This window comes from Eptatretus burgeri, chromosome 8 (genome assembly GCF_056783735.1).
Source record: "Eptatretus burgeri isolate ZD-2024b chromosome 8, Ebu_testis_v1, whole genome shotgun sequence".
NCBI classification, from domain to species: Eukaryota; Metazoa; Chordata; class Myxini; order Myxiniformes; family Myxinidae; genus Eptatretus; species Eptatretus burgeri.
In genome coordinates, this window is record NC_140968.1 from 58,254,167 (window position 1) to 58,280,242 (window position 26,076).

Below are 26,076 nucleotides of genomic sequence, written 5' to 3' on the forward strand. Positions count from 1 at the left end.
TGTCCGGCGATTCTGTGATATTTTTTTCCGTTGTGCTGGTTTCGATGTCCGTCGACATACAAAATTTCAGCTTTCTACATCACCTGTAAGGCACCAATATTTTATATGTCAGTCAGTGGTTAGAAAGAGTTTTATATTTTAGATACTCATGGGTTATGCTTACACATTGTTGTCAGCATACGAATTGTGCTTCCCCTTTGCCTCGGGTCTCTCACCTGCATTTGAATTTTTATTTATTTATTTATTTTTTCATTTTCGGATGCTTTCCAACAGTTCTGTGATATTTCCTGGTGTATCGGCTTCGATGTCCATCAACACACAAAATTACAGTACTTCCCCATTGTCTCGGGTCACTCACCTGCATTTATTTGATTTTTTTTTCTTCTTTTTTTTTCATTTATGGATGTTGTCTGACAATTCTGTGAATTTTTCCAGTGTACCAGCTTCATTGTTCATCGGCACGCAAAATTTTATATTTCTACATCACCCAGAAGGCACCGATATTTAATATTAGCCAGTGAGTGAGTCAGTCAGTGTTTAGAAAGAGATATATTAGATATAGATATATATTTTCATCCAATTGTCATTCGATCCGAAAATGTTATCAAGCTTCTGTTCATGCTTTGATTTACATCGTCCAAACATTGTGTATGTTTCAATCATTAAAACAACAAATTGTGTCCCACCAATATACCTCGTCCTGTGCCACGTGTAATTTTTCTCCTTTTCTATCATTGCTTACTGATGTATTTTGCATGCTGCACTTACTACATGTTCTCTCTTTTTAGAAGAGCTGGTTGATTTCCCTGAAGGTCTTTGTGGGTCTGTAACTGACAATGACCGCTGTTAAGAACTGGATTGCTCATTCCATTTAGCCCCATGTTGGCCACCACAGAGTCTCTTACTCACAGTCCATCTACTTGACCCTTTCGCTGTCCCTGCGTGCACTGTTGCCATTGCTTTTTCTCTCCTAACACTTTCCCAGAGGATTGCAGTCAGTTTGTTGTCGCCGCTGAGTTTTCAGTCTGGCGTTTTAATCTGCTGTGGCATGAGTCCAATGAACTCCGACCCATTTCAGCAAAGTAAAGCCATTGCAAGAAATGAATATTATCCGATTTTGTCGGATAGGGAGATATACTGAAATAGAATATCATGCTGTTTTTATATTTACAATTTGTGCACCACCATGACTTTGTTTACTGCCATGGAAATTCATGACTATCATGTGTTGGCAAGTTTCTTCTTTTGTCTTGATTTGCCTTGAGTGAAAATAAACCTGCAATAGACAGCATATTTCACATTCTGCCCTTCCCTGCCCGGCAGTAACACTCACAAAATACCTGCCAAAGTATAGGCCACAGCTACTTCCTGTTTGGTACAAAAAAAAAATTCCAACTCAAGAAAGTCTGATGAGGTGTGATTTATACTGTAGATTAGACATGGTGAATTGCAAACTTGGCAAACTAAGATTTGCCGAACCTGCTCATAAGAAGAAATGTATTTTTTTTATTTTTACTTTATTGGGTTTTAGCTGGTCATTATGGTGTTATCACCATCTGCAGCAATAGGTTAATCTCTTCATGTTCCTGATTTTACCAAAAATATAAACTTGCATTTCTCTCAAAGGCAAGCAGACAAGTCAAATTAAAACCAGCAGTTTTAATTTTTTTATTTTTTGTTTATTATTTATGGGAGGTGAATTTAGTGTGTTTAAAAAAAAAAATTGACAGCATATACCATTTGATTACATTATACTAATTGACGACACCAATTTTTGGCTGCTTGAGATTTATGTATTTTATTTTTCCTTTTGATTCTTGAAACACTTTATTTTCAAGGATCTCCCATTCACATCACTTGAGGAAGAATTCTCCCCCTGTTTAGTTCATTGGCTTGGAAATAGCATTGCAACAATGTCCAGGACACGTTGACAGTGTTTCAATGACGTTAGCACGCATTTAAAATTTCCTTTTGTGCATTTACTTTTTAACTAAAGATGGTATTAAAATAATCTCTATTCTTGTTCAACACAAACCGTTGATTTAATAACCTTGTGGTGGCATCATTTTGCCTTTAATGTCATAATATGTAAATATGCTTGAGCTCAGGTTGATCGGAGGTTTTACGGTACCAGGTGCAACGGTAAGTTAGACGAGCAGTTTGTGCAGTCGCAGTTGGAATAGAGGATGACTCGGATTCCAAAAGCCTCGGATGTCTTTTTATTCCATGCTAAAACTTAAAAGAGTTCCACATATTGGAATTGGTAATTTTGGGGATTCTTGGCTGTTTATAAACGTCAATAATGGCAAAAGATGTGTGGTAACAACTCATTTAGAGAAAATTATGTCAACTTTGTGCATTAGGGGTGGGTGAGGTTGGATTGGTACTTACACGGTACATGTAGACAGGTGTAAGACATCAAGAATTCCATCAAGTTTACATTCACAATAAATGACTTTGTTGACTGACTTTGTTTACTTACACGGTGGTACTTACACGTGTTTACTTACACGGTGGCATGTAGACACGTGTAAGACATCAATAATTCCATCAAGTTTAAATTCACAATAAATGGATATCCCCTTTTATAAACCGATTGCCCATATGACTCCTTTGAAATTTAATAACTTCATTAATGCAGTGAGGTCATGGGTCATGTTTTCATCCTGCTGATCTGCAGAAGACACGTAAACCAAGGGCACATCCCAGCAGTACTGAAGGGAACAAGGCATAAAAGTCAACCATGAAGTATGAATTGACACCACATTATTTCAAACAAACCAGATTCAATGGCATGATGGTTAGAGCATCTGCTCTGAGTCTGGGAGGTCAGTGATTCAAACCCCTGCTAAGGTACATGAAAGACAGTAAAAGTAGTATGTGCTGCTTCCTTGCTTGATGCTTAGCACTTAAAAGGATAGAATATGGACAAACTGCACTAGGAAGGCAATGGCAAATCACCCAATGTGAACCATGCCAAAAACTTATTTGACAGCACCACTGCTCTGTAACTGAGTATGGTACATCAAATTAAATAATGTGGAACAGATCAGATTAGAGTCCCTATATCCTTAGAGAAGTGACATGGTGCATGCTGGAAATTCCAATTGCATGTGGATCATGGGTGCCATTTTGTTTCCATCGATAGCTCATCGTCTATCTTCTATCTATCTATATATTACTAAAACTCTCATCTTGTATGTATGTATGTTCCTGAAATACAGACAAAATGGTACACTATAGTGCAAAAATTGTCGGCCCACATTACTCACCATTCTCCTGTTGTGTGCAGTATCAAGTTTCGTTCAAATTGGGCAACATAAAAATTATTTAAAAATCAATTCCCGATTCAGTCAAGTACTCTTTGGGATTATTTGATTAATGCAAACAACCTCAGCGGTATAGTTCACTGGAGCTATGTTTTTATTTTTTGAAATGATTTTTTTATCAACCGCTGTCACAACGTTAATCCAACGGGTTCACGGGTCGTCTAGTTCTTTTTAAAATGACAGGATGCTCTGCCAGTGAATTCACCAATTGATCAGCAAAGGGTTTGAAAATGTAGACATTCCCTGCAGATGCTGTGAGGAAAAAAATTGGGAAAATAAAGCGAGTCGGCTGAGATGGAAATAAATTCCGGGGTTCGGTAAGTTGTCTCGTGTGCTTATGTGTGGTCTCTTTTTTATATTGTAGTTGGCATATATTGTAGGTGCTGTAATCATATTTTAGTTGGCAGCTGGGTATAACTCATAAAAAGATATAAATCATTATCAAAACATGTATAGATAGTTTATGACATCTCAACATCCTGACAAAGTTGCTTATCAATAAACATGACACTTGTGTGTCTGTAACTTAACTTGGTTTATTTATTCAAGTTGGTCTAAGTGTAGTCGTAAACATTGTTTAACCAAGTCATGGTCCATGACATGGTTAATTTCAAAATAATTCAGGATACAATTATAAATCAAAAGAGGCGGTGTTAATATTGAACGGGAATTTAGTGAAGGCCACATCTTGCATATTGTTTGCAGTTTTGGTCACCAAAACTTACGGAGGACATTGATGCCATTGAGGGGGTTCATCGCAGGGATACTAGATTGATTCCAGGCCTAGCTCGACTTCTCTCTGAGGAGCGGCTGAAGGAGATGGGGCTTTAATGACTTGAAAGGAGGTGGTTAGGAGATATGATAGAGATGTTTAAGATAATGAAAGGTATTGATAAAATAAGTGCAGATCAATTATTCATCAGAGTAGATGTTGAAAGAACCAGGGGCCATAGCCTGAGAGTAAAGAAGATGAGAGTTAAAATGGTAGCAAGGCAGGGGACTTTTACTCAGAGTAGTTAATACATGGAATGGCCTCCCTGGAAAGGTCGTGCCAGCTGAAACAGTAGATGAGTTTAAATTGGAATTGGATAGGTACCTGGAAGTTATGGAGATAGAGGGGTATAAGGATGTTGGCAGTACTTTTAGGGAGCTTGAGCATTGATGGGAGATTGTGTGCAGAGGTGGTGTTGTTGTGTGTTTTTAAAATTTATTTTACCCAAGAATCGTCTTTGCAGGGCATTTCCTCCTCCCCATGAATGCCAACTTATGGGAATTGCCCATGATCTATTCTTTCAAATGTTGAATGTCAAGCAAGGAAGCAGAACGTACCATTTGAAAACTGTTTGGTATGACTCGGCCGAGTTTGAACCACTGACCTCCTGGACTTGTAGCGTACCCTCAAATCATTCCACAACAGAGTCTTTTTGACAAGTTCTTGGAGAGGTGGCAGTGCTTTTTAGTGGTTTTTCTCTTTGTGCTCTTTGCATTCAATTTTGAAAAATAAACAACAAAAAACGTTTCTTAATTAAAACTTAATGCTATTTTCGTGAATCAGATTACCAAAAACAAACTTTGGAATTTTATGGAAGGAAACTTAGAAACAGGAAGATGCATGTAACCAATCTTCCTTCATGGTATTTACACTCCAGCACTTGTATAACAACTTCAAGTAGTTGTTATTAGATATCTACATTCTAGTAGTCATATATTATTCAAATGGTAGATATAGCTAACCAAACACAAGGAATTTGGCTTTAGTACCAGAACAAAAAGGCTTATTTTTAGGAAAAATACCTTGAAATATTTAACGTCCACATAATAAATGCAGGCAGGACAGCTGGCTTTACCTGCCTATAGCTGAATGATGTTGTGTTCTGAGAGGCAGTGCCCCCTGGTGACACTATCAGAACATAATTTTTTGATAATTCATAGCCAGTCAAGTATTTGCCAGATGAGACAACTAAATGTACAACTCGTACATTGCAAACAAACCTAGCAGATATATGAATGCATTGCGCACTTAATGATGCAAGCATTAAATTAGGCACAGAGCTCGGACATATCCAAACAAGTATTTTTAGCAATAGGGCCATCACACCTTTTTCCTGTGGCAGCCGTGATGGCCATTTGCTGAGATGGCTGACATTGCTACCTATTTTGCCTATAAATTGGTACATTGGATCACTTTGTCTCATTAGAAACATGACTACATCGCTCTGTTTTACAGCTAATCATCAGCCCATATGTCCGCACAGTGCGAGGTGGGGTTTTGAAATTGTGTGTGTGTGTGTGTGTGTGTGTGTGTGTGTGTGTGTGTGTGTGTGTGTGTGTGTGTGTGTGTGTGTGTGTGTGTGTGTGTGTGTGTGTGTGTGTGTGTGTGTATGTGTGTGTCTGCCCAGGCCATAACATTTTTACCATTTGAGCTTTTGTCATCAAATTTTCAACAAACCTTTATTTGGAGAAGGTGAAGAACACTAATTAATAATTGGGTCAAACTGTCAAAGGGTAAAGTCACAGTGAGTAGAAATAGTCCTTATTCGCCCATCCACTGCACAGCTTGAGACGGCCGGGTTTTGCAATCACTTCTGTGTTTCCTTATTTTGTCCGATTGCATTTTGAGATCCTTACTATTTTACGATTCGAGCTTTTGTCAACAAACCTTCATCAAATCGCATTATGAGAAATACGTTGCCTACTTTAGCAATCAGGTTTGCTAACATAACCAACATTTTGTCATCATCAAATTCATCAAATTGTATTATTGAGGACATGAAGAACACTAAAATCAATAAATTTAACATTTTTATTTATTTATTTTTTAGCTGTTGTTTTTGTCAAGTTTCGTTCAAATACAAAGCAGGTTTGGACGTTCTTTGCATTTTGCGATGCTTTCTAGTTACCTTTGCAATGCTAACCAGAGACCATACAAGATAATACACATGATCTCTTTGGTGTTTATAAGGCGTCAACAATGTCATTTCCTCTCAATTGCAAGTGTGTACTCCATATGATGCAATAACAATTTTCTCTGCGATGGGCAGGCTGTTGAGTACTGTTGTTACAGTGTTTCTTTCTGAGACAGGTTAGGTTTGTACACATTCTGCACCACATTTGCAAAGAGCAGTGCACTGGGGATCTGCCTTGAGGCATTTTTAATTTCCCCTGCAGCTCTTCTTGCAGCTGCATCGCATGCACCTATAGAGTTTTTTTTTTAAATATATTGTCCAGGCTTGTGGAAGAGCTTGCACACTGAACGTATTGGGATGGAACACACAAAAACAGGACGCAAAACACGCACGCATGGAGAAGGAAACTCCAAGTAGGAAAAACTGGAAAATTATGAGGTATTGGGTTGGGGGTCAACCTGGGTAAAAAAACAAAGATCATGATTTTTGGGGTTGGAGATGATCTGAGATGGTGGTGAACAGTAAGCTGTCTTGAAGACCTGGAGGGAAGAATGATATTGAAGAGGATATGGAAGTTGGTTCCTCCGGTGGGGGAAAAAGAGGAACAAATGAGTTAAAGTGAGCAGTGATCCTGGATTTATGTGGTTGTACCGTAAGAGGGTTGATATCACAAGACTGTGTGAGTCCTGCAGAAATCCAGGGAGTTGGGGGGGGGGGCAAAGCACAGAAAGAACAGAGGATGCAAGACCAGAAAGGAGGTGGTAGAAGACAGAGATATCATCGACCTGTCTGTGATGGTGAAGTGATAAGTTCAGAGACTCGGATTCATCGCAGGAGATTCCAATGATCTTGACGGCCTTGGTTTCCACAGCATCAAGCTGAGTAAGATATGAGGCATGGGAGCCAGCCTAGAGGGGAGAGCTGTACTCAATCAAGCTGCAGATGAAGGCCTTGTGGGTGGATAGGAGTTCAGATTTTCAAAGGAAGGACTTTGTATGATGGGAGATGTCCAGTCAGCAACTGGAATTGAAGGCCAACTTTGAAATATGGTTAACCCAATAAAAATTATGGCTGATAGTGAGACCCAAGAGTTTGAATGATGGCATCTCCTCAAGAGGATTGTTAAGAAAGTAGAGGGGGCTTGGGATGGGGGGGGGTTGCCAGATGGTCCTTTCAGAAAGTGATTGCAAGATTTGTCAGGATTGAAAGACATAGGCCTATTCAAGGTATTTGACCAGCCTGCGATTTTCTTTTCTTTTTTTCCAATGTCTGAAGAGAGGGAAGAGGCTGCTTGTCTGAAGGACGAGGGACCTCACGGCACAAGGTGGAGTCATGAATGAACTTCCCCATAGGGCCTAAAATTATAGAGAGCACGATATCTCAAAAAGTTGTGGATGGATTCGGACGGAAATTTGTGGACATGTTGGGTGTGTGATAAGGAAGAATTGATTCGATTTTTGGTGAAGATCTGCGTCTGGACACCATTCTGAGAATCTTTGAAGTGATTCTTCATGATTGAGTGATGGAGCCAAAAACGATATACGAGGTCCATCTAAAAAGTAATGGGACTGACTTCGCATACATTTTATTCCAAAAAATATATTGAAATCAGCTTGTCCCCTTTAAAATAGTTTCCCTCCAGTCTCACACACTTGTCCATCCTCTTCTTCCACACTTCGATGCACCACGGGAAGGCTTCTTCTGGAATCCTCCAGAGCTCCGTTGTCACGGCCCTTTTGATGGTCTCCACATCAGGAAACCGGGTCCCCTTGATCACCTCCTTGAGCTTGGGGAATAGGAAAAAAATCACAAGGGGCCAAGTCTGGCAAATATGAGGGTTGCTCCAGAATTGGCACGTTCCTCTCCACCAGAAACTTTTGGATGCTCAGGGCACTGTGAGCAGGGGTGTTGTCATGGTGGAGCACCCAGGCGTTGTTCTCCCACAGATCCCTCCTCTTGTCCCGGACTGATCGCATGAGGTGCTGGAGGATCTCCTTGTACACGCATTGATTCACTGTTTGACCCTGTGGTAGAAACTCAAAGTGGACGACGCCCTTGATGTTAAAAATCGCGATGAGCATCACCTTGACCTTCGACTTCAACATCCTTGTTTTCTTTGGTCTTGGTGATGCCGGACTTTTCTACTGACGACTCTGCCGTTTGGTCTCGGATCGTATTCGAATGTCCACGATGTATCACCAGTAATGACTCTCCCGAGCAGGTCTGGATCGTCCTCGAGGAGCTCGTTAATGTCTTGACACAGTGACTCTTTTCTGTTGCTGGTCCTCAGGCAACAGCTTGTGGACCATTTTTGCGCACACCTTGTGCATTTCGAGATTTCCAGTGATGATCCTCCAGACAGTGTCCTTGTTGATGGAAAGTTTCTCAGCAATCATCCGCACCGTGAGTCGACGATCTGTGCGCACCATCTGCCTCACACGCTCGACATTGTTCATCGTTCTGCTCGTTGAAGGTCTTTCAGACCGTGGATCATCTTCCACCTCCTCCCGTCACTCTTTGAACCCCTTGTACCATTCAAATGCATGTGTACCTGACATCGTTTCTTCCCCATAGACTTGCTGCAGCATTGTGAAGGATTCGGAAGGTGTTTTACCAAGCTTGGCAAAAAACTTCAGATTGGCTCTTTGCTCACGACTCATAGCGCGACGACTCAGACTAGACAACGTGTAAAGCACGACCTGTAAAAAATCACACAATGAGCACAGTCAACCATCACCAATGATATATATATATATATATATATATATATATATATATATATATATATATATATATATATATATATATATATATATATATATATATTGCAAAAGACTGTGACGCAACCCATTCATTCAAGTTGTGTAAGTGGAGCACACAGCAGGCTCAGTCCTGTTACTTTTTAGACGAACTTGATATTGATATTTTACTTGATACTTGATATCTGCTACTTGATATTTGTTACTTGATACTTGTTACTTGATATTTCAAAAAGTTATTGACGAATTATGACAAAACTTGGTGGATGAGTTGGTTAGGTGTCAAAAATAAGCATGTTCAATTTTGGTTCATGCCCAGATCCAGATCCGGCCTATCAGTGGGATACAAAACGTAAACTGTTCAACCTTGAGGAGGTATGCAGTATGCACTCTACCAAGTGCCATTCTAGTTACCTCCACCACCGAAGATGAAGGAGGTTATGTTTATACCCCTCTCTGTCTGATTGTTTGTTTGTCTGTTTGTCTGTCTGTGTGCAGGATATCTCAAAAAGTTGTGAACAGATCTGGTTGTAATGTGGTGGACAGTTTGGCTGTTTGGCAAGGACGAACTGATTAGATTTCGGTGAAGATCCGGATCCGGATCCGACTAATGAAATTTTTAAGTGATTCTTCACCATTGAGAGATTGTGCCAAAAATGATACGTAACACGATATCTCAAAAAGTTGTGAACGGATTCGGATGAAACTTGGTGGACAGATTGCGTATGTGACAACGACAAATTGATTTGATTTTGGTGAAGATCCGAATCCTGATCTGGATACGAGAATTATTGAATTTTTAAAGTTTTTCTTCACCATTGAGAGATGGAGCCAAAAATGACATGTGGCATGATATTTCAAAAATGTATTGGGCCCTCTATGTTCTCGTGGATCAAACATTACGTGGTGGACATGTGCGCTCTACCGAGTGCCCTTCTAGTTTTTAGCTGTTTCCGTCATGTTTAGCATTCCGAAGAAAAAGTCTGAATAGAAAGCAGATGCAGACAGGCTTTGCATTTTCAGATGCTTTCCAGTTATTCTTCTTTTGATGGTTGTGTTTTTCGTCAATTTTTCTGAATCGTACAGATTGTGTCCGGAATTCCTTCAGACCGACTGGTCACAGTCAGGTTGAGCTTTCCCTCCATTTTTTGCCTCCTCTTTGCTCTTTTTATTGCATGTACTGTTACTCAAACATATCACTTCTTCACTTCAAAAAAAATACCCCCCCCCCAAAAAATAAAATAACACCAACCAATAACAACAACAACATCGAAAACAAAAAAACTAAGCTCTTATTGTAGGTGCTCGGTGCCCATTTCCCTTTCCCTTCTTTTCAATATCCCCAAACTGAGTCTTCACTGCATGAAATGCTTCTCTTCCTTAAAACCTCTTCATAACATTATTTTCTCTGACAAAGTTTATTTCCCAAAACCTCTTTCCTCCTAAATGCTTGGTTCCTCCAACCACCTCTTTCACTACAGCGAAATGTTCCTCCATGTCTTCAACCAAAAATATTCCAGCCACCGCTCATCGCATGAAGTGTGTCACAGGTTATCCAGTCTGAGAATCCTGAGCTATCCACTTTGCAGAGATTGTGTGCTCATGACAATCATTTCCCCTTCATGTCCATTCATGGTGTCAAACCCGTCTACATCAATACCCCCCCCCCCCATCTGCTCCCCCCCTCACCCTGACACATTGGTGTCTCTCGCTGACTATTGTCTCCTCCGGTTTAATCGACCTAAACCCCTTCTTGGTGGTGGAACTGTATTGTACTTCAATATCTCCATTTCTCACTCTCCATGTACTGATTTTTTTTCTTCTCAAACCCCAGGAGAACCTCTGGCTGTGACTTCCCCTCCACTCCCACATCATGTTTGTCTGTGTGTTGTACCTTCCTCCCAACAGTGAAGACTCCATCTACATCTCTCGCAGACCACGTGGACCAACAACCACTCATCCCAACTCTCTCTTCTTCATATGTGGTGATTTCAATATTCGCCATGTTAATTGTCTGGGTGTTGGTACCTCTCTCACCAGCCATGGCACTTCTACAAATGATTTCTGTGACTCCATGGGACTGATGCAACCTGTAAACTCTCCCACCCCAATTTACATCAATGGCAAAGCTTCCATTCTGGATTTGATGATGCCAAACTTCCCCACCAATGTATTTTGCTCTTACTCTGCCCCAATTGGTTCATGTGATCATGTGCTTGTGTCGGTCAACATCTTGCAAGCCATTCTCAGAGAACAGCCTTAGTGCCGGTGAATCTGGCAGCTCACTCAGGCACACTGGCAGGGACTGCAAGCAGCGATCACACTTCAGGACTGGTCTCCTATGTGTACTGCCCCAGATATCAATTCAGCCTGGGAATTCTTCCACAGAAACCTGCTCTCTGATGTGTGGATTCATCCGATCTCGTCTTCAGTTATCTTATCCATCCTCCTCCCATTGGTACACTGAATCATGTGGTGGGGCAGTTGCCTTAAAACAACTTGTGTTCTCTTGGAAGGCAAATCTGACCGAAGGCAACCTCATCATTCCACAAAGTCCTCAACAAGTGTCTACTCTCAGGAGAACAGGAAACAACATCTGTCCAACCTCAAGAATGAACTTTGAAATGTGTCTCCCTCCTCTAAAACCTAGGAACACCTTGTCAAGTCTGTCTCTGGTGTATGTTCTGGTTTCACCCCTTCTCTCATTTAAAATGGTACCAAAGCCGACTCCGCTATTGAGAAGACTGACTGCTTCAATTCTGTATTTGCTACCAAGTCTTGTGTCCCCAACCCATCACTCTCAGTACCCATCCTTCTCTGTCATGCCGACCTGCTCCTGGACTCGTGACTTTTGCACCTGAGAAGGTGGAGGTTATTTCAACCCTCGACTCTTACTTTGCTACTGGACCAGATGGCATCAGCTCTCATATCCTAAAAACCTGTTCTGCTGCTCTTGCACTTCCTCTCTTTGCCCTTTTCACTCTATCATTTGCCCTCGGTCATCTTCCATTTGTTGGGAAGTCAGTCAACATCACAGAATTAAATAAGGTGGAACAAAAATGGATCCCTTTAATGACAGATCAATTAGCTTACTTCCATTAATCAGCAAGGTCATGGAATCCATCATTGCAGATTCCATAAAATCATTCCTTTTCTCCACCGACCTTATCTCAGATCATCAATTCAGATTCAGACCTGGTCACTCCACATTGGACATGCCGTACTCTCTCTCTCTCTCGATCGCTATCTCTATCTCTATCTCTCTCTCCAAAAGGACTGCACCATAAACCCTCCCATGTACTTTCTGAACTACCTTCTCAAAGACGTACAGTCACTCAAACTCTTTGGTCTCACTCTCAGCCATGATCTCTCTTGGGCAAGCCATATTTCAAAGTTGGCCTCCAAAGCCAGATGCTGGCTGGGCATCCTGTTCTTCAAAGGGCATGCAAAGTTCTTCTTGAAACACCTGAACTCTCCGATCCCCGAACAAGGCTTTCATCCACAGCTTCATGGAATACTGCTCTCCCCTCTGTGTCCGCGACCCTTCTGGTGAAACAACGTAAATCCAAGATTACTGCTCACTTCCAATCATTTGTTCCTTTTTCCTGCCTGTGGAATCAACTTCCATGCTATCTTCAATCTCATTGTTCCCTCCAGGTCTTCACGACAGCTGTTCATCACCATCTCAAATCATCTCCCCATCCAAAACCATGATATTTTCCACATCTGTTGAACCACTCCCACCCCTCCCAAAAATTTGCTTCGGTGTCCATCTTGTTCACCCCCTGCATCCTCTCCAACCCCAAATTCTTACCCCCATCCCTTGTTTATCCGTCTCCATCTATTTTCTCCTTCTGCCTTGCTGTTGGCATTTTGCCTTCTCCTTCTGCTTTTCCTTTTGTGATGTTGCATCCTGATCCATTCTGTGTCCCAGCTGTTCCATGAGCCATTGTATATATTTATATATAGTAAGATTTTAAGGCAACATCTTCTTTATCTCATTATATATTTCTTATATCCTTGTACTCTTGGTTACTACAATGAAAAAAAACCCCCCCTAATCTGGACAAGAGTAAAGTGTTGGGCTGGGATGATTTTTGGGATAACCTCCCAAAGTTGTATAAGTTTACAATCTAAGAGCTATTTCTGAAAACTGGACAAACCTGTTCCATCGGAATTTTCCAGGGATTTCTTTTAACCGAGATAAAATTGGGTCAAAAATCTCACCGAAATGTACAAGTGCAAGCTATTCACCTCCTTTCTCACACTCAAAATCCCAAAGGTAAAATGTGATTTTTGTGTAATAAACAAAATATGGAAATGCACAAGTTATTTTTTATTGTTTGGCCAGGGACATGGATCCATTACGTTGTGTGTTTCTTTACGAGAAAGAGCAAATGAGCATCTTGAGTTGTGTACATATGTACAGGGTTACTAAGTCCACAAAGTACTGATAAAGAGTCATATTTGAGTTCAGTTCCCCTGATAGCTTTAAACAAAGGTTTGTGTAGGTTTTGTGACGGAATGCAAATAACTGAGCATTCTTCACATGCACAGACTTGCTTAATGATGTACAGCAGCAGTCGTTTGCTGATATATAGTTGCCAAAATAAAAGATGTCTTTATTGCAGTAACGTCAATAATAGTTTTGAAAAATAGTATCATGCTGACATGGAACCATTCTTTTGAATCTTATTTGTGTGCACAATATCTACCTTGAAAGTGTTTTTCATTGCATGCTGTAATGTTGATTTTTTTTTGACTTGGCGAGATCGTCTTCTTCTTGGCTGCCAGCGAGCTATCATTTGGTTGGGGGAATGTCTATGCCGCTGATGCTGTGCCCCTATAGCAGTACACTGGTTCTCGTTTTGCCAACCTCGGAAGGATGACAGGCTGAGTCATCCCCACCTGGTGTTGGTTAATTCAGCAGCCAACAGATCCTGAGTTCAGCGAATTCAGGATCCTAAGTTCCCAAGCCAGCCAACATAACCACCAAGCTAACACCAGGCTTTACTTGGCAAGATGATTATTTTCCTTTCGAGGTTACATGCATATGACTGGCTAAAAATATAAAAAAAGACCATTATTGAGGTTGGTTAGTGCATTGTGAGGAGGGAGCGGAGGGCGACGGGGCAGGGAGGGTGCAGCATGCGGCAGTTCTGAGAGGTCTTCATAATTGCTGAGTTGCTTGCATTGCATTCCACAACATGAAACATGCAAAATATATTGAATGTGCAAAATGCACAACGACACAATGTTCTTTTTTATTATTATTATTATTATAAAAAGCAAACCATGAGAAAATGTGCTGTACTCTTCCTGCCAAGCTCAGTAATTGAAGACATCATTGAAATGCTCACGCATTCATCATGGGCAATGATGCTGTTTTAAGCTGTTAAGGTTTTGATCTTTTTACAGGACTATCATTCTTCTTTTTACCTCTGAACAACAGATGATTGAATATATCCTTAACCTGCTTATGAGACATTGCTCATGAAAAAGTTTAGGAAACCATGATTTTTTTTTATCACTTATTTTGGTTGGCTCTTAGATTGCCTTTTTCATGTTTCTTTTAATGTCAATGCGAACTCAGTTGATTGGACTTTAATGAGAGAGTGAGAAATCGTTCCAGCCCCAGAATTTACATCATGTTTACGACTTTGAATAATCCAAAGATAAATGCGGATGTTTCTTCTGACGTGCACGCTGGAAATGACAGCTCCTTTGCCCCATGACACGTCTGACAGACATAGACCTTCACTCGTTGAAGGTGACCCCGTGTGATGAAAGCAACTCGGTGTGATTCTCACATCTATGCTACAAAGAGCAGAACAACCCTTTAGGCAAATCCATTACAAAAATAATAGCATCACATTGCAGATATCCCAAATGACATGAGAACATTTGCAATGAGTTCTTGCCTTAAAAATATTTTGGTAGTATTTTATTGTACTACACATCGTGTTAGGAAATGAGATTTGTAGCATTTGCTTGGCTTTTTAAGAGTGCTTTTGCAAAAATGCATTACTGCGTAATTATGTTAGAAACAATAACTATTTCAGTATTAACACTTTATAGATGGTAATCTTTAATGAGTTATTTATTCAACTTAAAAAAGAAATACATCCTGTCGTTTATGACTTTCTTGTTTTAATGATATATATCACTAAGGATCCCAACGCACACTGAATTTAAAACTGCAAATGATGTCAGTGGGCTGTCCTTTTTAGCATATGCATCTTAACCCATTGCTCATGATGCTAGGAGTCCATATTCAATTCTCATAGAGTATTGATTTGTCCTTTTGAATTGTTTTTATTACATTGACTAGTTGGGTAAGAGGGGGGGGTACTGAGAAGTGGGAGAAGCAGGAGAGCCGGCAGGGCTGAGAATGGGGCACGCAGATCAGGGGCAGGAGAACCGATGAGGTGGGGGTGGGGGAAACGATGCAGTGGGCAGGAGAGCCAGAACACCGGTGGGTAAAGGGGTCTTAAGGGTCTTACAGGACATTGGGTGTTAAGCGTCTTTGAGGTCGTAAAGGGTCTTTGGGGTCTTACAGCTCTGAGGGGTTGTAGGTGTATTGAGAGTCTTAAAGGGTTGTTGGGGTCTTCATGAGTCTTGGGGATCTTAACTGTCTTTGGGGTCCAAAGGATCTTTGGGGTATTCAGGATTTTAAAGTGGCTTAATTGTGTTCAGGGAATTCATTGCTCTTAAGAGTCTTATGGATCGTTGGGTCTTAAGGGGTCTTATCTCCGAAGCATGGAAAAAGTTTTCTCTCAAGCATATTAAAAAGGTCTTATTGTTCTTTTGGGTCTCTAAAGACTGAGGTTATGGATGAAAATACATTGAGAACAACCGCAGGGTCAAAGTTGGTCTGTGTGGCATATTTGGTGGTGGTCCACCCAGCGGTCTCTGAAAAAAAAGCAAACAGACAGACAGTCAGACAGGCAGACATCCGATGAATCTTATTTATAACATAGTGAGTTGAGGGGATGCCGGTTTGGGGTTATTTAAGGGTCTTAAGGGTCTTTGGGGGTATTGAGGGTCTAAGGAGTCTTAAGGGTCTTTGGGGGTATTGAGGGTCTTCAAAAGACTTGAGGGTCTTAAAGGGTCTAAAGGATCTTATGTACAGTATATACATATACATATGTACAAATATATACAGACTGGAAATATATCCATATTTCTGAACATATATATATATATATATATATATATATATATATATATATATATATATATATATATATATATATATATATATATATATCATAGACTCCTATAGAGGAGGACTGGAACCTCCCGTGCTCGGGGTTTGTAACTTGAGTCTGAAGAATTAACTTGAGTCCGGGGCTAAAATGACTTCTAGAAGGGCTAGAGACACGATCTCGGGATCCATATAGGGGTTTTTGAGGACGGCGAGTTCAATAGTGTCATTTTAAACACCACCTGAGGTCATCTTCAAGGTCAAAAGGTCATATTTCAAGCTCAAATTACTGAATTTTGGTATTTTTTTGCCCGTTTTTGTGTCGAACTCAACGGTGAGAGATGGCTGATTGTAATAATATGCAAGTGTGTAGAGCTGTCAAACTTTGATATTTATTGTCGTATATCATATTACATAAACATTATATGCATGTCACAACACTATGCCTATTATAACTATGTCTATGTCTATCACTAGTTGGAGAGCTTTTCTTGCCTCCTGAGGAATCCCAAAGCTTTTTCTTTGTCACTTACATTGAGGCACACGAGCTTCCTCATTTCACCTTCCTTCTGTCACAGCTGCATCTTATGTTCAAACCTCTTGATCGTCGCCGATTTGATACTGATACTATGATTTTCGCAATGCAGCTTCACAACATATCACCCAGTGCATACAAAATGATTCGTCGATCCGGCTTAATCATTCTACCATCAACAAAAAAGGTAAAACAGATGTTTGCTAGTAGTCAGCAGGACTCCAACCTCAAAACCTTGTTCGACCAGCTTAAACCACAGCAGTGTTTGGTCAATTTAATGTTTGACGAGGTAAAGCTGGTCGAGACATTGCGATTTTCTGGAGGGCATGTTGTAGGATATGCTCAAAATGCAGCAGCGGGTGGTGAACACGAAAAGCTTGCTTCACATGCTATGGTTGTTGAAGTTGCCTGCCATTTCGGTGGTCCACGCTATATTCTACGCATTTTGCCCTGCAAAAAACTAACTGCCAATCAGCTGAAGTAACTCCCTATCGAAGCTGCATCAGCTGTAGTTGGTGCTGGCAGTACTGTGATTTCTTTGATATGTGACAATTGCAATACCAACCGCAGTGTTTATTCAAAACTTGGAGGACCAGGAAGTTGCCAAGTGCTGTCAATTCAAGAGCAATCGATGTTCTTAGTGTACGACTACGTGCACATCTTCAAAAATGTTCGCAACAACTGGATTACTGTTGATGGCAAGACACTCTCATTTGTCCTAGATGGTAATGAGTACAAAGCTTACTGGAGTGATATTCAGAAGGTTTATGAGATCGAGCGGGCTACTCCTATTCACTTAACCAAGCTGATGCACACCGCCGTTTTCCCCAAACCCCTTCAACGCCAAAGCATACCATTGGTATGCTAAGTTTTCAATGACAAGACTGTCGCTGCTTTAAAGACCTTCAATGATTCACTGGGCATCAGCGAAGGCACAATCATCCTCACCCAGATAATGAGTGAGTGGTTCAAGATGATGAACGTGAAAGAGAGTTTCTCAGCTATCCATCTGCACGACGAATCCAGACAGCCTTGGACAGCAGACTGTACAAGTTTCACTTGGCTAGAGCAGGCCTGCCAAATTATATCTACCTGTGCATGGCAAGGAGGTGGTGGTCGTAAGCTGAAGCTAACTTAGCAAACTGCTGAAGCCTTAACTGTGTCCACACGTAATAATGTGGATGCTGCCAAATTGCTTCTGGCAGAGAAAGACTTTGACTATGTTCTTCCTGCTATATTTGCAGATGACGCCTTGGAAAAGTTTTTCGGCCAAGCCAGGCAAAGAAGCGGTGGAAACTTCTACATTGACGTAGTTGACATTATGGCTGCAGTTAAAATTGTAAATTTGCAAACACTCATTAAGCATGACAATATGCCCGAATCTAGTTCTCGTGTGATTGATTGCGACAAGAACTGTACAACTTCCATAAATCCAGATGAGCCAAGTGAACTCATTGACGAGATTACCCCTGAAGACACTCAGGATCTCTTGGGGTCTGATGATGCCCTTAAGCATAAAGTAGTTTATTTGGTCGGACACCTTGTTCATAAATATGGTGATAGCACTAGTATGGAGGAGATCATTGATGATGAAGATGGTAACGAGGTGTCATCTAAGTTTCTAGATAATTTGAATAGAGGTGGATTGAGTGTGTCGACTTTGTCAACCGTCTGTTTTTGTACATAATGCCTATAATTTGTGTGACAAGACTAAAATGCATTGCCGATTTCATTTTGCTCAGCTGTTATCCTCTGTAGATGCACCTTTAGCTAGTAGTAATGCTGCACGTACTACTTTAGCTAACATTCTATTGAAAGCTCATGCACTCAATGTAAGTGACAAATAAAAAGCTTTGGGATGGCTCAGGAGGCAAGAAAAGCTCTCCAACTAGTGATAGACATAGACATAGTTATAATCGGCATAGTGTTGTGACATGCATATAATGTTTATGTAATACGATATATCACAATAAATATCAAAGTTTGACAGCTCTACACACTTGCATCTTATTATAATCAGCCATCTCTCACCGTTTATGAGTTAGACACAAAAACGGGCAAAAAATACCAAAATTCAGTAATTTGACCTTGAAATATGTCTTTTTGACCTTGAAGATGACCTCAGCTGGTGTTTAAAATGACACTATTGAACTCGCCGTCCTCAAAAACCCGGATATGGATCCCGAGATCGTGTCTCTAGCCCTTCTGGAAATCATTTTAGCCCCGGACTCAAGTTAATCCTTCAGACTAAAGTTACAAACCCCGAGATCATGAGGTTCCAGTCCTTCTCTATAGGAGTCTATGATGTGTGTGTGTATATATATATATATATATATATATATATATATATATATATATATATATATATATACATATATATATATATATATATATATATATATATATATATATATATATATATATATATACACATATATACATACATATATGTGGGCCACTGTATTAATACACCAGGGGGTTGACTCAGCCTGTCATCCTTCCGAGGTCGGCGAAATGAGTACCAGTATACTGGGCCGGTGTATACCCCGGTTAAAATAGGTGTACCATATCCCTGTGTCGTAAGAGGCGACCAGGGTTGCATCAGGAAGGGCATCCGGCGTAAAACATGTGCCAAATCACTATGCGGATCATACGGATGATCCGCTGTGGCGACCCCTAACGGGAGCAGCCGAAAGAAGAAGAAGAAGATATACATATATGTATATATATATATATGCATATACATCTAACTAACTATATACATATATATATATATATATATATATATATATATATATATATATATATATATATATATATATATATATATATATATATATATACAGTCATGCGCCACTTAACGACGGGGTTACGTTCTGAGAAACGCGTCGTAAAGCGACGTCGTCGTTGTGCGAACATCATTTTTTTTTTTTCGTTTTCGTTTTCGAATATCATACTTACACAAAACTAGACACCTAGGCTATATGGTATAGCCTATTGCTCCTCGGATACAAACCTGTACAGCATGTTACTGTACTGAATACTGTCGGCAATTGTAACACGCATCCAAGAGAGACGGAAGACGCGTTAGTTTTACCTTTGTGCTGTTCATGACGGCCATCGGTGTTGTTAGCAGCAGCTTACAATCTCCTCTCACATCGATTAAAGAAAGGTGAATAATTAGCATTTGGATTTTATAAATACGTTATCATTGCATCGATGTTATAATTTACAAATGAAGAAACGAGCACCTGTCAATTGTGATATATATTTTCGGAACAGTGCGATTGTTTTAACAACATAAAAAGCTTCACTGAAAACAAATTGGTGTTTTAATTTCGACTAACAACAACGATATATTCGTGGAATTCTTCAATTCAAAGGCAATTTACTTGCTTGAAGGTAAACGTGCAAACATTGGTTTAGTTTGAAAGCCGATTTCCTTGAATCCCGATTTAGCACGATCCTTTTTTTTTCGCGATGACATTGTGGTGAATTGACGTGAATTGAGGGACATTGAAATGAGAGCGAGAGATGAACCTTCAGAGTTTAGGCTTTATTCCATTTGATTGGAGCCGCTTCTGTGGACACACCAGGAAATACAGGTTCAGCTAGGAGTACATAAGCAGAAACGTATACATGTGCAGTTAACCATTGCAGACTAATCCGCGTAAGCACGGAGTTCGATATAATCTCCATTCTCACCAGTCAATGAGCACCTTCAGTTAACGAGCATCAAGTGGACAGCCGATGTCAATAGCAATGCCCCGGGGACAATCACTCGTGCCGCAGAGAGACATCCCCTTATACGCGAGACGCACAACATGTGATCCCGCGTCATGTCCCTTGATTCACGTTAATTCACCACATTCTCCTCACCTTTAAAAATGTAACTAGGGGCCCATCTTACACACCATGATTGCTTTAGCTCTATAGGAGTATACATTTCAAGCAACGCGGACTAATAGATCTACAGGAGCATACATGCCAAGCAGTGATTATTTTGAGTTGTAGGAGCATGGAAAATGAGCATCGATATATGATATAATGGGCATATAGGAGCATGAGCAGCGAGAATGCCGATAATCCCCTTTACAGATTGAGTCGTCGAGGGGCCTTATTCGTCGACCTCTCCGGGAGTAAACGGCAGTTTCACTTGAGGGAGACTCCCGATCCTCTTGGTGAGCCTCGACTTGTGCCGGGATGACTCTCGATCGCCCTCGGGGGAACACGGCAGCCCCGTCGCCTGGCGGAGTTCCTGGGGGGAAATGTCAGAAGGAGGAGAGCCAGGAGGTGGTGTACCGGCGGGAGGAGTACCGGCGGGAGCCAGATGGCGAACCGACACAGTGGTCTCCCTGCCATCCGGGAGCCTGACATGAGCATACTTTGGATTAGTGTCAATGAGTTCGACCCCCTCCACCAGCGGTTCATACTTGCTTTGTCGTACCGGGCGTTTCATGAACACTGTACCGGGGTGGGTCAGCCAGTTGGGCACCGATTGACTGTCAACATAACGTCGTTGGTGAGTAAACATACGTTCGTGAGGAGTGGCATTTGTGGACGTGCAGAGCAAAGAGCGTATGGAATTCATTGCGTCAGGAAGAGCAACCTCCCATCGCTCGGGGCCCAGTCCTCTCGATTTCAGCGCCAGAGTTATGGCTTTCCAAATAACTCCATTATACCTTTCCACCTGCCCGTTCCCCTGTGGGTTGTAACCCGTCGTTCGACTAGTTGCTATGCCGTGCTCTAATAGGAATTGTTTTAGCCCGGCCGACATGAAACACGGCCCTCTGTCTGAATGTGTGTACGAAGGTCTCCCAAACATAGCGAAGACGTCAGACAGACATTTTACGACAGTGCCCGAGGTCATATCCGAGCACGGAAACGCGAAAGGGAACCTTGAATATTCATCAACAACGGTGAATATGTATCTGTTGTCTGTCTCGGTGGGCAGGGGCCCTTTGAAGTCGATGTTTAGTCTCTCGAAGGGGAAGTAGCCTTGATCAGTCTGCCAGATGCCGCGCCAAAGAATCTGGGTTTTAGTTCAGCACAAACAGGGCATGAAGCATTCATTTGTTTAATATCTTCAACAGAATAGGGAAGATTTTGTCTGCGTACGAAATGTGCCATCCTGGTTACCCCTGGGTGGCACAGAGACACATGGAGGTCTTGCAAAGCCTGACTGATTGTTGCCGAACTGTAGACCCGGGAGAAGGTATCTGCAGCAGGGTTTTCCTTCCCGGGCCGGTAAACAATGTCGTACCTGTAGCAGGCTAGGTCTATCCGCCATCTCATAATTTTTTCATTCTTAATTTTCCCGTTATTTTTCCCATCAAACATGAAAGCCACGGATCGTTGGTCCGTAACGAGCGTGAAGTGGTTTCCCAGTAAATAATGTCTCCATTTACGCAGCGCTTCGACGATAGCGTACGCCTCCTTCTCTATTGCCGAGTGTCTCTGCTCGCTTCTAGAGAGAGTTCTCGAGAAGAAAGCGACCGGCCGCCCAGACTGATTAAGTGTGACAGCGATGCCGTGATCTGAAGCGTCGGTTTCCACCACGAAGGGCACCGAGCTGTCGATCGATAAAACCACGGACTTACTGATATCATCCTTGAGATCGTGGAAAGCTTTCACGACAGCGGCATCTGGTGGAAAGTTTTTGCAATGCACTAGGGGATATATTTTCTCGGAGTATTGCGAAATCCATCTCGCATAGTAAGCGAACATCCCGATCACCCGGCGCATTGTCTGCAAGTCCTGAGGTGGTGGAAGCTCACGGAGCGGGCGCAATCGCTCAGGATCAGGCTTAATTGTGCCGTTGGCTATCGTGTAGCCGAGAAGGTCAATTGACCTTGCCGAGAATACGCATTTCTCGTAGTTGAGAGTCAGATTATATTTTCCAGCAATGCTCAAGAATCTGTCCAGATTCCTATCATGTTCCCTCTGATCCCTACCGCACACTGTGACATTATCCACGTAAACAAAAGTGTCTTCGAGGTTTTCATCTGAGATGATGTCGTCCATAACCCGTTGGAAGCAAGCTACTCCATTCGTGACACCGAATGGTATCCTTCTGAACTGGTAGAGGCGCCGCCCTGCCTGGAATGCAGTGTACGGTTTGTCTTCCTCTCGGATGGGAATTTGATGATAGGCGCTTCGCAAGTCGATGGTACTGAATACCTTATAATTGGCCACGCGTTCGACCATCTCATCTATGCGCGGCAGGGGGTAGGCATCGAGTTGGGTGAAGCGATTGACCGTTTGGGAATAATCGACAACCATCCGTCTCTTATGGTTCTGACTGCTGGTCACTAACACCTGTGCGCGCCATGGCGAATCGCTCGGTTCTATAATTCCCTCCTCCAGTAATCGCTTGGTTTCTGAAGTGATGAAATTCATGTCAGCAGTGGTATATCGCCGCGATTTGATCGCTATCGGTTTGCAGACCGGCGACAAGTTAGCGAACAGCTGGGGGGACGTCACCTCCGCGGTGGTCAGCGCATTTAAAATTAGACGAGGCTTGCTTCCTCCAAAGGGTATTTCGACACTCGTGTGCTGCTTGAGGACATTATGACCCAGAATTACGTCTGCGCACAAATCACGAAGCACCAGCACCTTTACATCCCGATGCGTGTACCCTTTTACGTCCAATTCAACATTGCAGTACCCTCGTACGCGGGATTGTAGTGAGGTGGCGGCCATGCATACCGTATTGTCAGTCGGGTGGATTACCCATTTCCTGCCCTTCACTAGCGAGCTGTTGACGAAACTTTCAGAGCTACCGGTATCAACCAGAGCCTCAGCCATATGCCCGTTAATTCGCACGTTGATGATAGCCTTGGATAGATTCCCCGGAGAGGCTGCAGTCAATTTATTTTGCGAGTAGAGAGCCGCAGAAGTGGGTTTATTCCTCCTTAGAGTAGATTTACATACCCTGGCATAATGCCCTTTCTTGTCGCAATTCATGCATGTGGCATCTCTGGCTGGACATTTTTGACGAGGATGCCTTTTGTACCCACAAAAGAAGCATTTACCGACCGGAGCAGTTGCTGAGGAGTTTGACGAGGTCTGGGTATCCGGCTCCTCGGGTGTTTCTCCATCCCTCATGTCTGGCTGTGTCTGTGCCAGTGGGGTTCCTTGGGTTCCCATCGTAGCAGCGTTCATGAGCAGCATTGGTGTCCCAAATGACTCAGATTGCTGCTGAGCCGTATCCATCGCTCGAGCCTGATCGACTACCTTGTCAAGAGTGGGTTGCGCTTTCTCTAGTAAGCGTTGCCGTATGTGGGCTGATCTGAGTCCTTGGATGAATGCCTCCCGTGTCGCTTCCTTTCGGTGTTCCTCGGCGCTTACGGCCCGGAAGCTGCCGTCTTTTCCCAGCTGATTCAGAGCTTGCAGGAACTGATCGATTGTCTCCCGGCTGCTTGCTTGCGTGTGTTGAGAAGATGTCGTATGTATACCTCGTTCTTGGGCTTCACGTAGAGCGCCTGCAGTACGTCAATCGCTGCTTCGTAAGTGTCGCACCCCGAGAAGAGCCTGTACACGCTGGGCGAGACATGATTCACGAGAGCGGCAAATTTGTCAGCTCCCTCCGCGATGATGGTCAGATAGTGTGAGAAGGAGCAGAACCAATGTGACCATTTCATTTCTGCGTCAGTCGTGTTTGGGTCTGCGTCGAACCTCTCTGGTTTGTAGATCTTGTCCATCTTTGGTTGAGAGAGCCGAGAAAATCAAATGGAATAAATTGAAATGAGAGCGAGAGATGAACCTTCAGAGTTTAGGCTTTATTCCATTTGATTGGAGCCGCTTCTGTGGACACACCAGGAAATACAGGTTCAGCTAGGAGTACATAAGCAGAAACGTATACATGTGCAGTTAACCATTGCAGACTAATCCGCGTAAGCACGGAGTTCGATATAATCTCCATTCTCACCAGTCAATGAGCACCTTCAGTTAACGAGCATCAAGTGGACAGCCGATGTCAATAGCAATGCCCCGGGGACAATCACTCGTGCCGCAGAGAGACATCCCCTTATACGCGAGACGCACAACATGTGATCCCGCGTCATGTCCCTTGATTCACGTTAATTCACCACAGACATGACGCGGGATCACATGTTGTGCGTCTCGCGTATAAGGGGAGGTCTCTGCGGCACGCGTGATTGTCCCCGGGGCATTGCTATTGACATCGGCTGTTCACTTGATGCTCGTTAACTGAAGGTTCTCATTGACTGGTGAGAATGGAGATTATATCGAACTCCGTGCTTACGCGGTTGTCTGCAATGATTAACTGCACATGTATACGTTACTGCTTATGTACTCCTAGCTGAACCTGTATTCCCCGGTGTGCCCACAGAAGCGGCTCCAATCAAATGGAATAAAGCCTAAACTCTGAAGGTTCATCTCTCGCTCTCATTTCAGACATTTTATGGACCTCAACGATCGCATTATAACAGGGCCACACTGTCGTTTATTATCATTATGAGGTATTGTGTACTGTACAATGTACAGAATTGTACGTGCTATTTTTATACGACTGGCAGCACTTATCGGCTCCATCACTCGGCGATAGGAATTTTTCAGCTACATTTTTTTTTTCATTTTTTTTTTTTTTCCAGAGCTGGCAGATCCATCGTATCTTCGATCCGTCGTTGCCCGGAACGTCATTAAGTGGCGCATGACTATATATATATATATATATATATATATATATATATATATATATATATATATATATATATATATATATATATATATATATATATATATATATATATATATATATATATATATATCTATTATAATACCAAGCTTGCACACTAAAAACTCGGCTCGCCGTCACACGATCCCCATGAAATTGCTGTGGCACTTAGCGGACATGCCGACAATGCTTGGGAAGTCTTGGCGTTCCATATAGTACCACTTGCATTTTGCACAATGTGTATTTTTGTCATTCCCCGTGTACGGTCTGTCGTCTGCTACCAGCTATGTTGTACTGCTATAAACGAGGTTATTAACCAATATCGATTATTCTGGGAAATGATCAATTACGTAACAACGCTCGCAACAGAGTCTTACTACTTGGTGTGTCCCGTGCACGTGCACGGGTATCGCTATATATATATATATATATATATATGTATATATATGTATATATATATATATATATATATATATATGTATATATATGTATTCTTCTTCTTTATATTCTTCTTCCTCATCTTCCTCATCCTCCTCCAGATAGGGGTCGCCACAGCGGATCATCCGTATGATCCGCATAGTGATTTGGCACGTTTTACGTTGGATGCCCTTCCTGACGCAACCCTGGTCGCCTCTTACAACA

The 26,076-nt window shown here is 42.0% G+C and overlaps 1 protein-coding gene and 1 pseudogene across 1 annotated transcript in view; both read left to right on the forward strand.

The window, feature by feature from the left end:
- The window catches only part of LOC147021817 (receptor tyrosine-protein kinase erbB-4-like), a 504,112-nt gene that overhangs the window by 86,418 nt on the left and 391,618 nt on the right, over positions 1 to 26,076 (forward strand). The gene's annotated exons all lie outside the window — the stretch shown is intronic.
- LOC147021818 (uncharacterized) lies at positions 16,717 to 18,628 on the forward strand (annotated as a pseudogene).